This window comes from Macaca mulatta, chromosome 2, assembly GCF_049350105.2.
Source record: "Macaca mulatta isolate MMU2019108-1 chromosome 2, T2T-MMU8v2.0, whole genome shotgun sequence".
Lineage (NCBI taxonomy): Eukaryota > Metazoa > Chordata > Mammalia > Primates > Cercopithecidae > Macaca > Macaca mulatta.
The window spans coordinates 7,437,014-7,450,766 of NC_133407.1; the positions used below are offsets into that span (position 1 = coordinate 7,437,014).

At 38.9% G+C, this 13,753-nt stretch overlaps 1 protein-coding gene and 1 long non-coding RNA gene across 3 annotated transcripts in view; one reads left to right on the forward strand and one right to left on the reverse strand.

The window, feature by feature from the left end:
- Window positions 1-13,753, forward strand: part of LOC106997177 (uncharacterized) — a 57,868-nt gene that overhangs the window by 11,165 nt on the left and 32,950 nt on the right. The gene's annotated exons all lie outside the window — the stretch shown is intronic.
- Window positions 1-13,753, reverse strand: part of OSTN (osteocrin) — a 45,289-nt gene that overhangs the window by 1,896 nt on the left and 29,640 nt on the right. The window lies entirely within an intron of this gene.

The window sequence follows — 13,753 nt, forward strand, 5'->3', positions numbered from 1 at the left end:
AATAGTAGAGGAAAATAATTATGCCAATTTTTTTCCTTAACTACATGGTCATATCAGTGCTCCTGATATTACTATGAAGTAAATAACTTAGTAAAGGTCTTGGAGGCCAGGCCGAGTGGCTCATGCCTATAATCCCAGCCTTGTGTGCATAGCACCAAGCACAGAATCTGGCACAGAGAAAGTATTAAGTAAATATTAATTGTCTTTAAGTACATTATTTTAATTAGAATTAATCAATGTTTATAGATATTTTTAACGTACAAGGTACAACAGTAAAAATCTCTCATGTGTTTCATACTTTCCAAGACTTTTTTTTTCCCCCTGAGTCAGAGTCTCATGCTGTCACCCAGGTTTGAGGGCAGTGGCACGATCTTGGCTCACTGCAACCTCAGCGTCCTGGATTCAAGCGATTCTCATGCCTCAGCCTCCCAAGTAGCTGGGATTACAGGAGCGTGCCACCACGCCCTGCTAATTTTTGTATTTTTAGTAGAGACAGGGTTTCATCATGTTGGCCAGGCTGATCTCAAACTCCTGACCTCAGGTGATCCACCCAGCTTGGCCTCCCAAAGTGCTGGGATTACCGGCCTGAGCCACCACACCCAGCCTACTAGTTCTTGAAAGCAAATGGGGATCTTGGTCCTGCCACTGTAAGGAACTGAATTCTGCCAACAACGTGAAGGAGAGGAAGTGAAAAACCAATCCTCCCAGGTGTTTGAAGGACTTGTGAGAAAGGGAAGGAAACAGCAGCTGGGGAAAGCAGTCACATGATACCTGCACTGATTCCCCAAACTCCTTTTAGAAATAGACGTTGTCAGGAAAAAAATAATACATTTACTTTTTTTTTTTTTTTTCTCTCTGAGACAGAGTTTCGCTCTTGTTGCCCAGGCTGGAGTGCAATGGCGCAATCTCGGTTCACTGCAACCTCTGCCTCCCGCGTTCAACCGATTCTCCTGCCTCAGCCTCCCGAGTAGCTAGGATTACAGGCACCTGCCACCACGCCCAGCTAATTTCTTGTATTTTTAGAAGAGATGGGGTTTCACTATGTTAGCCAGGCTGGTCTTGAACTCCTGACCTCAGGTGATCCACCCACCTTGGCCTCCCAAAGTCCTGGGATTACAGGTGTGAGCCACCACGCCTGGCCCCTTTTACTCTTTTAGAGATACATATGATTAAAACAACATCCTTTGGTCTCTCCTACCAAAATTTATTTTCTCAAAAATGAACCTAAATAAGTGAAAACGTGTTTTTCTTTTTTGCTTTACTGCAGTTGATCTTTCCCTGCTCAATCAAATAAGACGCAGCTACGGTATAGTGGAAAGCAAAATAAATTCTGTTTTACTTCCTTTCTTTCCCTTTTCCCCATTCTCTCCTCACCTTCTTTCCCCCAGATTTGATCCAAAATGTATTAGAAACCAGGAGATGGAGGATTTGGGTTCTACTTGATTCTTTTACTTACTGATAGTATGACCCTCTGCAAGTCTGTTATTCTAAGCTACTCTTTCCTTTTTGATAACATTCAGATAATACTTGCTATGCCCGTCTTCTGGAGCTGTTTATTCACTTAACAAACTTATTTGTTAAGTGATATTTGAATGTTTCATGCACTACCATGTGTTACACGGACTTAACCATGTGTTATGTGTTGTTCTCTGCATTGGTGTTACGATGGTGAACAAGACAAAGGTTACCTCTCAGGGTTCACATTTTACATTGAAAAGAGCTAATGAGGTAACACATGTAAAAACATTTCCTGCATTTCAACTGATACTAATTTTTCCTGCCAGGCTAGTCCAGTGGTTTTCAATTTGTAATTATTTCTGTAGATAAAAAGCTTTATAAAAGACAGCAATATCTGAAAAGTAAAGAATTGTCCCGGTAAAAAAGTATCCCTCTTACTCCATATATAGTGGCCACTGACAGACCTTCCAGAAACACTGTAGGTTCCTCAAAGCGAGTTTAAGTGAAAACTACTGGTCAACTGGATAAAATAGTAACTCATGGTTTTACTCTAGCAATAAATTCATAATTACTTCGATTCATGTTATCAAGTTGGAGATTGGTTGTAAATGCTTACAGATATCTGGAAATCAAATAAGAAAAATAAATACAACAAATATACATATATAAATCAATTCACTTTTAAATTTTTAGTACTAATACAAAATAAAAATAATTTTCATAAAGCACATAATCAGAAACTGTAACAGCCTGGTGAAATACTTTCTATACAATCTATTTCCATCAGAAGTGAGACAGCAAGCTAGTAGTAATTTTAACATTTTTGCTGATATGAAATATCTATGTATATATAACGGTACTATATTCTAAAACACATTCACTGGCATGAATATAGTGGATGAAAAATTAACGTTAGCTAGAAAATCTAATCTTAAAACCAAAAGGCAAAGTCGTACTTTTTGACTATCTAGTCCCTCTTGTGACAAAATGATGGTATGACATGGCTTATATGATATATGCATTTAAAACAACCCACGTTTTCCATTCTGAAATATTCTGTAAGTAAAGTAGTTTAAGGATATAGAATATTTATCAAACTAATATGATGAAAATGATTAGATTGTTTATTTTAAATGCAACTTTAATTTTCACATGAAAATCTAAACTTCCTATGTGAAACAAGATTTTCTTTAACATTTATAGTCTTGGATAACTCCATTTCTAAAGGTATTTTACATTCTAAAAACCAGCAGTTGGAAAAATTGTATTTAAACTTTTTATTGAGAATCACTTCACACATAACAGAGTCTATACATTTATCTGTGTTCAATTTAAAGAGAGTAAAAATAGCCCTACTCCCAGCAGCAGCATAAGAGATAGAGCATTACCAGTACTTTAGTAATTCCGGTATTCCTCCTCCCAAACTGCAACTGTTGCATGGCTCAGTCCCAGAGTAATCTATAGACTAAATTTTGGTCTAATAATTCCCTTGATTTTCCTCATAATCTCAGAATCTATATGTATTCTTCAAAAATCTGTTGTTTACTTGACAGTTCCAGAATTTCACTTAAAAGGAATTGAGTACTACAAACAACGTACATCATTGTGACTCTAGTTAATAACGTTGATATTAACATGCTAATAATGTAAATATTAATTATTATGTTGTTAATGAGGTTAATAATAATCTATACTTGAAATTTGCTAAGAGCAGATCTCAAGTGTTCTCACCAAAACAAAAAACGAAAAACGGTCACTGTCAGGTGATAGATATGTGATTGTGGTATCATTTCACAATGTGTACATGTAGCAAAACATCATGCTGTACACCCTAAATATATACAGTTTATATGTCAATCATAGCTCCATCAAGCTGGGACAAAAATTATGTATGAATTCTTCTCTACTTCTTTCAGCAAATATTATGTGTTTTGAGATTTTTCCAAGCTGACATGTGGAGCTGTAGTTCCTTTGTTTTACTGCTATGTAATATTTCTTTTCTTTTCTTTTTTTTTTTTTTTTTTTTGAGACGGAGTCTTGCTCTGTCACCCAGGCTAGAGTTCAGTGGCGCGATCTCGGCTCACTGCCAGCTCCACTTCCCAGGTTCACGCCATTCTCCTGCCTCAGCCTCCTGAGTAGCTGGGACTACAGGCGCCTGCCACAGGCCTGGCTAATTTTTTAGTAGAGATGGGGTTTCACCGTGTTAGTCAGGATGGTCTCCATCTCCTGACCTTGTGATCCGCCCATCTTGGCCTCCCAAAGTAATGGGATTACGGGCTTGAGCCACTGCACCCAGCCACTGCTGTATAATATTTCATTGCATGAATACACAACCATTTGTTTATCCATCCTACTGTAGATGGAAATTCGAGGTTTTTCCTCTATTTGTTGTTGTTATGTACTGTTCGGCTGTACATGCCTTTGGTGTTCATGTAAGGATTCCTCTACTGTATATTCCCAGTAGTAGAAATGACAGCTATGCCTATACTTAATTTTATTCCATAGTGTCGTATTATTTTTCAAAGTTATTGTATGAATTTACGAACCCAAGAGCAGTGTATGATAGTTCCTATCATTTCAAATTTATGCCAATCCTTGTGTTCTGGGATTTTTAATTTTGCTAGCCTAATGCTTTGGTAATCATATATCATTGTGGTTTTAATTTACTTTCCCTGAATATTAGTGATGTTGCTCAGCTTTTCATTTGTTTATTGGCCACTTGGATTTCTTCTTTTGAAAGTGCCTGTTTGAATCTGCTTCCTGTTTTTCTATTTTTTTTTTTCTTTTCTTTTAAACATTTATCTGTAGGAGGGCTTTGAATACTCTGAATATTAGACTTTGAGAGTTATAAATTTCAAATATCTTCTCCCATCTGTGATTCATCTTCTTTATTGTGATTTTTTAAAAAATATTTGATGTTGTTTTAAAACATCAATATTTTTGCATCTCATGTAATAAATCACCTCTACCCTAATATTATGAAGATATTCTCCTATGTCATAAAATATTTTTGTAGGTTTGCCTCTCACATTTCAGTTTTTAATACGTTGAAATTAATTTGTGCAAGGCACAGTGGCTCATATCTGTACTATTAGCTACTTGGGAGATTGAGGAGGGAGTATCCCTTGAGTCCAGAAGTTCAGATCAGATTGAGCAATATAGCGAGACCCCATCTCAAAACAAAACAAACAAGAACAAATTTAATTTGTATTTATGGGGTGAGTGAAAATCATGTTTCTTTTAAAAAAATCTATATTCATGCCTAATGATTCAGAAATTTTAGATTCAGCTTGTCAAGTTCCATAGAATATCCTATCGCTATTCTGACTAGAATTGTATTAAATCCAGGTATAATTCATTTAGGGGGGAATTGAAATAGTTATGATATTGATTCTTACTATCCAAGATCATTTATTTAGAGTGTTTTTAACATCTTCAAATAAATTGTTAAAATTTTCTCCAGAGACCTTTTTGTTGTTGTAAGTGGCATCATTTAAGAATATATGTTGTAGGCATTTTTAACAGTGTCCCTTACTTGGTTAAAAAAAGTTTCCCTGTATTATTAATTTACTAGTGATTTCAATCATAGGTGGGGGTTTAGCTTTACTGAATGCTTTTTCTGAATCTATAGAGATGATGTGATCTATATCTTCAATTTGTTAACTCCACTAATTGATTTTCAAAGTAAATTAAGCTTATATTGTATTTTTGTGATAAACAACATGATAATGGCATTTTTTAAAATACATTGCTGGATTTGTTTTGCTATTTTTTTGGTAGGAATTTTCTATCTGTAGTCATTAATGAGGCTGTCCTACAGTTTTCTTTTCTTATTCTCTCCATATGTGGTTTTGGTGTTTAGATAATGTTATTCTCATTAAATGAGTTGAGAATTGCACCTTCTTTTTGGCTATCCTTCTGTCATTTAATTAATCACACTGTAGCTTGAGAACATGTTTTTTATGATAACTATGCCTTTAAATTTTGTAAGGCTTATTTTACAGACTAGCACTTCATTTAAAATTTCCATGTCTAAATGTTGTTTAACTGTTCTTAATAGGTGTTTCAGGTGTCATTAAAACTTTTTTTCCTTCCATTTGTTGGATACAACAACTTTTACTGATCCTGTTCATGGTTTCGAGATCCAAGGAAAGAAACTTCGAATCAGAGTGTGGAAAATGTTCCTTAAACTCGATAGTCTGATTTCACTACTACATCTTAAAAGGGCACTAAAATGCTAGTCCTCCTTTAAGAAAGGCACAGAGCTCCACCAACACTGAGTACTATCCAAAATGGGAGAAAACAGTAATCACTAAAAAAGAATGTTCCTTCAAATAGTTCAGTAATTTAGATTAGTAAAACAGGGAAATTAATGATTATAGTATAAACCTTACATGAGTGTACTAGCCAGGCTCCAAGGTGGACCCCAATAATTCTACCATTATGTAGTCTCCTTCCGCATTGAATAGGCTGACTTCTCCAGCCAATAGACTATTGTGGAAATGACACTGTTGGAAGTAATGAAAGCGATTGCAGCTTCTGCCTCACTTTGTTGGATCACTCCTTCTGGGGGAAGCTGGCTGCCATTTCCTAAGTGCATGCTAACAACCCTGTAGGGAGGTTTACATGGCAGAGAACTAAGCCCTCTTGCCAACAGCCAGTGAGGAACGGAGACTTCCTGCCTTCAGCCAAGTGAGTGGGCCATTCAGGAAGTGAATACTTCAGCCTCAGTATAACTTTCAGATGACTGAAGCCCTAGGCCAACATCTTCACTGGAACCTTGAGAGAGACCCTGAGCTGGAAAAAAATGAGTCAAGCTTTTCCTGGATTTCTGGTGCACAAAAAGTGTATGAAAACAAAAATGTGTATTGTTGTTCATTGTAGGTAATTGTTGCATAGCAATAGATATCTAATATCATGAGATTCACGGTGCTCTGAGATTCCAGGAGAGAAGAGACCACACCCAATTTGGGGGTTCTAGAAAAAACTTAGAAAACATAGGAAAAACTTAAGGAGCATGTAGAAAAAATAAATGATCCTCCAAGAATCTTGCAATCTTGGTCACTGCAATTTAAAATTACAATGCAAAGCTAAGAAATGTTTACATTAGGATAGATATCACTATATACAACCTTGGAAGGACTGACATGTGAGAAGAGCCCAAAATGCAGGTCTTGGCAAGAACCGGTGAAGGATGAGAAGGAAAAGAATCAAAGTGCCCAAAACCAAGTTAAAATTTAAATTCAAATTCCAGAATGATAGGATGAAGGAGCACATTACATCTGAATGGTGATATGGTTTTAAGGAATCAAAACATACTGCTTTTTTTTTCCTCAAGTCCACATTCAGAAACAGGAGAGAAATAAAATATGAGCGGTCAATGTATAGCAAACCAAATGTCATTTTTGTTACTGATCAACCTGAACATACTATGTGTCTTTACATGTGAATTTCATAGGGCTTCCTGTTGTTTTCTCCCTGTATTAGACAGACTTTTATAACTAGTCATTGTTTTCCAATAAAAAGAGGAAGCAAGCGGATAACCTGAACAGGCTCACCTACTCCTCCCAAACTGACCCATCAGAGAAGTGGCCATTCCTTCCCTGGGAAGGAGTGAATAAAGGACACGGCAAAAGCCAATTTTTTCCTAACAGGCCCTTCACATCCAGGACAGAAACAAATGGTAAATTGTTTCTCAACAATTTAGTAAATGGGGTAATTCCAGGAGAGAAGAGACCACACCCAATTTGGGGGCTCTAGAAAAAACTTAGAAAACGTAGGAAAAACTTAAGGAGCATGTAGAAAAAATAAATGATCCTCCATGAATCTTGCAATCTTGGTCACTGCAATTTAAAATTACAATGCAAAGCTAAGAAATGTTTACATTAGGATAGATATCACTATATACAACCTTGGAAGGACTGACATGTGAGAAGAGCCCAAGATGCAGGTCTTGGCAAGAACCAGTGAAGGATGAGAAGGAAAATAATTTATTAAGTGGGGTGTTACCCCACTTAATAAATGGGGTAGTTTTGAATAACAAAAGAAAGTGCTAATTCACTTAGCAGGAAGTTTACTTTTGACTTCTAGGATTCTGTGTCAAAAGTGATCATTCACTTTTCAACAGATTCTGCTCAATTTATGATGATGGAGCTGACTAGGCATAATGTCAGCTTCTGATGTATTATCTCAAGGGATTGGCCACATGGACAGGCATTCAGAAAGAAACCATGAGTACTGGAATCACATAATGAGATTTAAGTGACTGTATTGGCATGCTTAATTTGGAAATGGCTGTAGATGAGGCAGGAAAATAGGGTCTGGAGGCAGGGAACATAAGCCCAATGCACACTTCAGCTATGACAGAAAATATCCTCTCCATAGGGTGTGCCCAGTATGTGACTTTGTAACTTTATTTCATCCCTTCATTTACATAGGGCGTACACCAAGTAACCAATGGAATCCTCTAGAGGGTATGTAAAACTCCTCAAAATTCTATAACGGGGCCCTTGAGCCCCGCTCCCACCCTGTGGAGTGTACTTTCATTTTCAATAAATTTCTGCATTTGTCACTTCATTCTTTCCTTGTGTCATCCTTTCCTTGCTTTGTTTGTGTGTTTTGTTTAATTCTTTGTTCAAGACGCCGAGAACCTGGACACCCTCCACCGGAAATATGGAATTTATCATATAAAGCAGAGAGGGTCTCCATTTGCTTGGCTCATGAACCTTGAGGAGCTAATGAAACTTTTAAAACCTCTAAAACTTCTGTTCGGCGAATGGATTTAATACAAAAAATATCCTGTCGAATGCTCTTTTGGGGGTTAGGGTGTGTAATACATTGCAAAGCCTATATATGGAATAATCGAGTATTATCCCTTTGGGAGAAAGTTTTAAAGCTTCATACATAAGTTGGGTTGGGAGAAAAGGTAACAGGACTGTCTCATCCTGTGTTCTTGAGCTGAGCGGAGAAGAGGCATGCAGTAAGGAACAGTCACTGGCGACAATGGCCCGAGATCATTATGCTCAAAGGCATTTTCCATTGTGTAAGAAGGCAGCGCTTAAATGGGCAGCACACTCTTGTGAAAGAACATGGAATCTTCTCAAATCACTATGCCAAAGGGAAAGTTAAGTTAGGGAACTGAGTCAATACTACTGCCTTCCTTTTGTTTCTAAACTGAGCTATAATTCCACAACCCCATATCACAGCCCAATTTCCTCTATTCCCTCTTTTCACATGTTTACTTTATCATATGTAAACTGTAGATTTACTGAGCATGAGAGAATGCATAATTGACTTTTCCCTCTACTTGCTCTTGTCATATGTAAAATATAGATTTACTGAGGCTAATCAGAGCCCCACAAGAATGGAAGCATCTGCCTCACTGCCTGCCCTTCCTGCCTTTTTCCCCCTCCTGTATGCTCTTTCCCCTTGAAAACACCCTTTGGAAAAAACACAGGTCACAGGTGCTCCTGTGACTTGGATTTTTTTCCCACGAGTATCTTCAACTTTGGCCAAATACACGACTATTGATTGAGAAATGCCTTAGTCACATTTCGATTAATACTGAATCCCTTTTCTGTTTCTCACACCTGAAATGGAGCTCGTTTTCAACTACGTCCTCTGGAGATGACCAAATAAGAGCTAAAAAAGAAAAGCATAAACCTTGAGATGCCACGATTGGCCTAGTTCTGTGGCATTTCTTCACAACAAATTAGAAAGAAAAGAAAATGTTAGAATTTTTACCGTAATCTTTGGGATTTTTGTCAAGAAGGGCAATCATATCTGACAAATTGAATCTGGCATTGCTAGTCTCAACTTTAGCCTGAACCTATCGTTACAGTGCATAGAGCTGTACTGGGGCATGAACAGGAACGGAGCAGAAGAGGGCCTCACACCTCACCAGGAAAGCCAGTTAACCATAGGTGATGGTCAGGCATTTGTCACACGGTCTCTCTAAAGCAATAATTGGTCACAGCCAGTACAGAGAAAGGCAGTTTCCGTATAGATCAGAACTATCTGAAACTGGTGATCAGCAGCTTCCTGATAAGATCTCAGGAGTTGGGTGACTGGGCTCAAGCATGTGCTTTAAGAGGTTAAATGGTGGTGTTTAACTGGTACATGACCTAGGGGCATTCCACCGAAAGAGCAACGCCAGATGCCGGAAGTAGGTCAGCATATAAAACCCTAAGGCCAAGGTCAAACTGGAAGATGTCTGCTTGGCCTTCTTCCAAGTGTACCTTACTTTTCATTCCTGCTCTAAATCTTTTTAATAAACTTCCACCCCCACTCTAAAACTTGCCTAGGTCTCTTCTTCTGCTTTATGCCCCTCAGTCAAAGTCTTTCTTCTGAGGAGGCAAGAATTGAGATAGCTGCAGTCCCGGTAGGATAGAAATCCATATATCATGGATACAATAATTCTACAAGTATTCCTTTAATGCATATATTCTAAGTGAATCTTACTGTTCCTGGCCTTTGACAAATACCTTATTCACACAGAACTTTAATTTCTTTGTAGAAAGTCGCTTGAGGCAACACATAATTGACTTTTCCCTCTACTTCCTCATTTCACATGTAAAACCTAGATTTACTTAGGCTAATCAGAGCCTCACAAGAATGTAAGCATCTGCCTCACTGCCTGCCCTCGCTGCCATTTTTCCCTCCTGCTCGCTCTAGTAGCTTTGTAGAAAGCTACTTTCTGCAAAGAAATTAAGTGGAAAGTCATGGCCTTGGAGTTAAACAATCTGGCATGTAATTTATGTCAACATAATCTCAGGGAAATCATTTTGTCTCTCTGAAAACATAATAAAATGTGGATCCTAATGTCAGAGGCATTTGAACCAAAGAGACTCCATCTTGAATAGGGGCTGGGTAAAATGAGGCTAAGACTTGCTGGACAGCATTCCCAGAAGGTTAGGCATTTTAGTCAGAGGATGTTTACAGTTAAGAAAACATGTTAATGATGTTGATGGAAGAAATCCAGGACTTAGTAGGCCCAGGAAATGTCCTGATGTTACGATATCGTAAGAACAAAAGCATTCTTAGTTTAAAAATAAGTTTCACTTTAAATATAATAATATAAATTATTGTGGAAGACAGTAGTTACACAAACATTAACAGTCCTTTGTCACAAGCCCTTGTAGTAGTGCACATCTCCCCAAAGATTTTTTCTTCTTTTTTGCTTTGTTATCTTATATGTAAACAAGCATTATATCTAAAGTGGACACATTCCTTCTCTTGCTTTTGGGCCCTACTCTGTCTATGGAGTAGCCATTTTTTTGTTTCTTTATTTCTGTAATAAAATTGCTTTCACTTTACTCTGTGGACTCGCCTCAAATTCTTTCTTGTGTGAGATCCAAGGGCCCTCTCTTGGGGTCTGGTTTGGGACCACTTTCTGGTAACAATACCTCCTTCTTAGTGTGTGATAGAGATTTTTAAAAAGCAGTGTGCCAGAATACTAAAATGGGATGCTTTCTCAGTTTTTTGCTGTGGCTTTAAAAGGCTGAATAAAAAAGAGAGAGAAAGGGAGAGAGAAAGTATGTGGGAAGTATTTCATTTTGCATTCCAAAGTGAGGTGCTAGACTTATGCAGTATTTCCAGAGGAGGTTGTTACAAACTAATTTTTTCCAACTTCAATCCAATAAAGGGATTCCTACTGAATAGCTCGCGAAAGGAGAATTTCTTGGGAGCAAGTTATTGAAAAACAATGGCATTTCCCCTCTTCCTTCTTATGGGGAAAGGGCTTTAAGAAAAACACTTCAAGTTTAAAATATGCCCATCGAAGCATGGTGAACCTAATCAAATAGTGTCTATGAAATCTAAAGGGCAAGAAACTGTGAGAACTGGCTTGATACCAGGCTGAAGAGATGACTGCACCAAGAACAGCTTCACTTTCAGTAACCAGAGTCAAGGATGTGGGTTTTCTGTGGGCAGATGTAGAGCATGTGGAGAGAGTGAGCCTGGGTCAATTATAGAAGGGACCTTGCCCCAAGGGCTTTCTGCCAGGGCTGACAGGTGAAGCAAACCCAGCAGGATGCTGATGGTGGTGTCAAATGCAGGAGACGGGAGAATAGGATGAGGATGAGGGGCATAACAGACTTGGCAGAAGAAGAGTATTCTTGGAGGTAAGAACGTCTATGTTACTGTTCACACTAGGGTTTATGTGACTCCCAGAAACATTCCACAATGAGTCAGCTTTGAGCGTTCAGCAAAGTCGTGAGAGCACAAAGACAGGTCATCATATTAAGTCAAGTAAGACTTTGTTTTACTTCTCTGCATGCATCTCCACCCCCAGTTCTGGAGGAGACAAAAGGCAGCCTACTGTGGTAAGGGAGAGTGTGAATATAAAATGGACACAAGCTCCTTCCCACTGAAGCCTTCCAGGATGAATGGGGTCGGTCCAAGCTAGGGGAAAGAGAAGCTTTATTAATATTCATAGTTTGAGGTCACATATAAGAATGGTTATTTGAATGACTGTTATATGGTTATTTTTCTAGTACAAGTAACCAGAGGGATTCTTATTATTTCGATGTGACCAGTAGAGCCATTAATACCTGCCTTTTGGTTTATTCAAGGGGTAGTGAACAACAACTCCCCCTGAGTGGGTTGGAATGCAGGGGATGGGAGGAAAAACTGTTTTCTCTGATTATGACCTATGGAGTTTTTCTCTTTCAATTAGGCGATATAATAACAATATTCTGGAGCAAAGTGTTTCTTGACCTAAATCTCCAGAATGTGTAGAATTTTGCTGGCTGTCTTCCCTCTGCTCTCAGATATACGCTGCCTTTTCTCACCCTACTTTTAGTCCTAGAAGGCTGAGCTTTTTGGAACACGTAAATGTTCCTGTGCCCTCTGGCTTTGGTGTGGATCAAGCAATAGATAATTTGGGGAAGAGAGAACAGAGGAAGAGCTGGAGACAGGTCAGGATACTTTTCTCCTGGCCATTCCTTGCATGACCTCTTCCAGGGAGGTATGCTCCTGAAAAAAAGTCACTACTTTTCTTTTCTTTTTTTTTTTTTTTTCGGGATGACATCTCACTCTGTTGCCCAGGCTGGAGTACAGTGGTGCGATCTTGGCTCACTGCAACCTCTGCCTCCCGGGTTCAAGCGATTCTCCTGCCTCAGCTTCCCAAGGAGCTGGGATTACAGGTGCATGCTACCAACATCCGGCTAACTTCTATATTTTTAGTAGAGATGGGGTTTCACTTTGCTGGTCAGGCTGGTCTTGAACTCCCAACCTTAGGCAATCTGCCTGCCTCAGCCTCCCAAAGTGCTGGGATTACAGGCATGAGCCACCGCACCCGGCCAAGTCACTACTTTTCTCAAGGCATCTGAAACTCTATGACTCTCTGACTTTTGGAAACCTCTTCCTTTCTTGTCTTTTCCGGCCACCATGGGCTGCTGTGCCATCCATTATTATCTGCCTGTACCCAGAGTTTTGTAAATAGTCTTCCTTTGAAAAAACCCTCCTCAAATTTTCCTGTTTCAAAGGTGACACCTATTTCTTGTTGGAACCCTAACACAATGGCATTTCTTGCTTTACTGTCCTAAAATATTAAATGTGAGAATTAAAGCAATAAGAGTTGTAAAAATGTTTAATAGTAATTAAATTCAAATGTACAGCACTATTACTGTGACTATTTGCAAGACATTTTTAGTGTTGTGTGAAGGAGTGAGAGAAACCATTATTTAGAAAAATTCTAGGCCAATCATCAGTATCTTTTTTTTTTTTTTTTTGAGACAGAGTTTTGCTTTTGTTGCCCAGGCTGGAGTGTAATGGCGTGATCTCGGCTAACTGCAACCTCTGCCTCCCGGGCTCAAGTGATTCTCCTGCCTCAGCCTCCCAAGTAGCTGGGATTACAGGCGTGCGCCACCACGCCCGGCAAAGTTCGTATTTTTAGTAGAGATGCGGTTTCATCATGTTGGTTATGCTGGTCTCAAATTCCCAGCCTCAGATGATCTGCCTGCCTCGGCCTCCCAAAGTGCTGAGATTAAAGGCATGAGCCACTGCGTCCAGCCATCAATATCTTCTAATGTTAAAGAGTCATTCAGATAGTAGATACTATTTTTTCCGGAAAAAAGACAGGGCTTGGTAGCTCACGCCTGTAATCCCAGCACTTTGGAAGGCCGAGGCAGGCAGATCACTTGAGATCAGGAGTCCCAGCTACTCGGTAGGCGGAGGCAGGAGAATCGCTAGAACCTGGGACGTGGAGCTTGCAGTGAGCTGAGATTCTGCCACTGCACTCCAGCCTGGGCGACAGAGCAAGACTCCGTCTCAAAAAAAGAAAAAAAGAAAACAG